This window comes from Mus pahari, chromosome 21 (assembly GCF_900095145.1).
Source record: "Mus pahari chromosome 21, PAHARI_EIJ_v1.1, whole genome shotgun sequence".
Taxonomy (NCBI): Eukaryota; Metazoa; Chordata; class Mammalia; order Rodentia; family Muridae; genus Mus; species Mus pahari.
In genome coordinates this window covers 16358348-16361478 of record NC_034610.1, presented here as the reverse complement: position 1 = coordinate 16361478, position 3131 = coordinate 16358348, and positions in this window count along the sequence as shown.

Below are 3131 nucleotides of genomic sequence, written 5' to 3'. Positions count from 1 at the left end.
ATAGCTGACTGTGAGCATCCACTTCTGTGTTTGCCAGGCACTGGCATAGCCTCATAGGAGACAACTATATCAGGGTTCTTTCAGCAAAATCTTGCTGGTGTATGTAATAGTGTCTACGTTTGGTGGCTGATTATGGGATGGACCCCTGGGTGGGGCAGTTTTTGGATGGTCCATACTTTTTTCTCTCACCTAAGCTTTTTTTCTTCATCCATTTCACACTGAAGTCCTAAAATTGTAGGAATTCGGTGACAACTGTGAAGAAAACTTTACTCAGTCATGCAAGAAATAGTAGCTATCTGACTTTTATTTTGGAGCCCTAAATAGCATCCTGTTCAATTGCAGGGGAAACTCAGTTTCAGAGAGTAAATGGAAGCCAAGAGTGAAGTATGCAAAATTTATTACAAGTGATGGTATTCATTTTAAAGTATTATGGAAAGAGTATAACATCTTTTAAAATTTTCATCTGTTACATAAAATAAACTGTAGCAGAACAAAGGAAGATATAGAATTATGTCTTTATTGACACTGAGAAACATCCACATTAGTGTCCATTGTTTTCCAACAGTTTTCCGAGTACACCACATCATGGTTAGATAATCTAAAACACTGAAACTTACGAATTATTTGCTTTATTTATAGACATATATACAGTACTCAAAGAGCCCAGAGATGGGCATCAAGGCCGTGCATCTGCATTTGCCACACTGTAACAACTGCAAATGACAGCTTTTAGCTGGGTATCTTTTAATGTTTATAAGCAAATACTGTTACACTTTGCAAGATTGACGCCAAATAAGAGCATGCTCACCACCAATACTTCTATTATGAAAAACATCTCCCAGGAACAGCTAAAAGGAAAAAAAATATTTGGCACAGAGTTTTTGAGGTTTCTGGCCATAGTTGTCTTGATCCTATTCTTTTAAGTCCCCGTGAAGGAAATAACTTTGGTATGTTTGCAAAGCATAGAAGAAAAATTCCTCCTATTCCTTGGAATGCAAGAAAGAGGGAGGGTAAATAGGAAAGATTACAAATATGAAACATCATTCACAGGCATGACTCCAGAATCACGTCATCAAATAGGTGTGACTGTGAATCATTTCATCAAATATGTGTGTGTGTGTGTGTGTGTGTGTGTGTGTGTGTGTGTGTGTGCATTCACGGATGAGTGTGTCTGTGGTATACTTTTGTGGGGCAATAGGCTATGTGCAAACAGCCTAGTCTCCACTCGTGCTGAGGTTGTGAACCTTGGAGAAACTCAGTGGTGATAATTCACCTACATGGGATGGTAGGCATTCCCTCATGTCTCCTGGACCTCTGGCTTCTGTTGAAGTTACTGCTCCCATATCCCCCACAGGAGAAGCATGGCTTTTAGACATGTAGACAATGTCCCAAGCTTCTGACCTTCAGGCTAAACTCCTCCCCAGTTACCTAGCAACAACAAGATAACAGCTCACTATAAGAGGTTCTTCTTGGCCCCACCTCACTCTCTTACACTCTCCCTCTTGCTCTCTCCCTCTTACTTTAGCCTTTCTTCTCTCTCTCCTTTTCCCCCTTCTCTCTCTTGGCCATGGCCAGTCTCTTTCTCTCTTTTACCTTCTCTCTTTCCCCCTGTCTTTCTACAATAATGCTCTAAAACCATAGACTGTCTCTTTTCCTCAAGACCTGCTGTGGTTGGACTGTGGGATAGGCTTTCTCCTAATGAGCTGTGCCTAATCTCCCATTAGAAGGCCTTCCTACACTCCAACCACAGACCGGACTAAGGACTCTGGCCTGTGTGAGAACCTCTCTCCCTCTGCCCTCTCTCCCATAACTCCGGTGCCAAGGGTGTCACCCCGGGACCTGTGGTATAGGGGGCTGCCCCTTGTCCACCCCGGGCTGAGTGGGGTCAGTGGCTTCACTCAGTCAGATGCTCACCCGGGGCAGAGTGGAAAGCCTCTGGCAGACCTACTGCGTCCACTTGCCCAGTGCACAGGAACTCTGGCGGGATGTGGGCTCTCTCCCTCCCACCTCCTTCCCCTACACTACCCACAGCCCCACATACATTAACTTATCATTGCTGAGAAAAAAAGGTTATTTGACAAAACAAATTAAATGAATGTATAATGATTATAATGTCAGAGGTTTGTCTGTGGTCAGTTGGCTGCTTGGATTTTTGCAGACTATAATTCGAAGATGTTTACAGTGGAAGACACAAACTCTTCAGATTTGGCAGGAAGTATAGAAAAAGGGTTAACAGGATGGTTTCAGGACAAGCTATAGCATCTGAGTGTGTCCTTCAGCTATTTCACTACCGTTCTCTTTCACCACCTCCTCATGAAGACATCAATATACATCTCCCAGGGACTGTAACTTCCAATTCTCAGAGTGTAGAGTCCATGGAAGGCCTCAAGACACAACCTGAGAAGGGATTTACTAAACCATTCTCATTTAATTAAGTGTGAAAACACATTAACTATCACACTAGTGAAATGAATAATACACCACATTCATAAAAGAAACAGAAAATACATAAATGTACACATACATACACAAAATGCCTACACACATTTATTTGTATACATATACATACACATCTACATATAAGACATTCACACACACATAGAACATATACATATTTACATATGCACACATATAGATTACATACATAATAAATTTGCTCAAGTGTGATGACTAATAAGATAGGACAAAGTAAATACTAGAGTTTTTAAAATCTTCTCTGCCAATGCCATTAATCTAAAACTCAATTTACCCTCTGGTAGATTTCTAGGACAGGAGCAGAAAGCAACTAGATTATTTGCCAAAATGTAACAAAAATTGTTTCTAGGCTCCTTTCTTATAGTCTTCCCTTCTAAATCATATGAGCTGAACTGAGTTTTTGTAGTTTAAATCATCCTTCCATGCTCCTACTAGGATGGCTCAATAAGACACATTTAAAGTGTCCACTCAAAAAGGACAGCATTTTCAACCAATGGTGCTGGCACAACTGGCGGCTATCATGTAGAAGAATGAGAATTGATCCATTCTTATCTCCTTGTACAGAGCTCAAGTCTAAGTGGATCAAAGACCTCCACATAAAACCAGAGACACTGAAATTGATAGAGGACAAAGTGGGGAAAAGCCTAGAAGATATG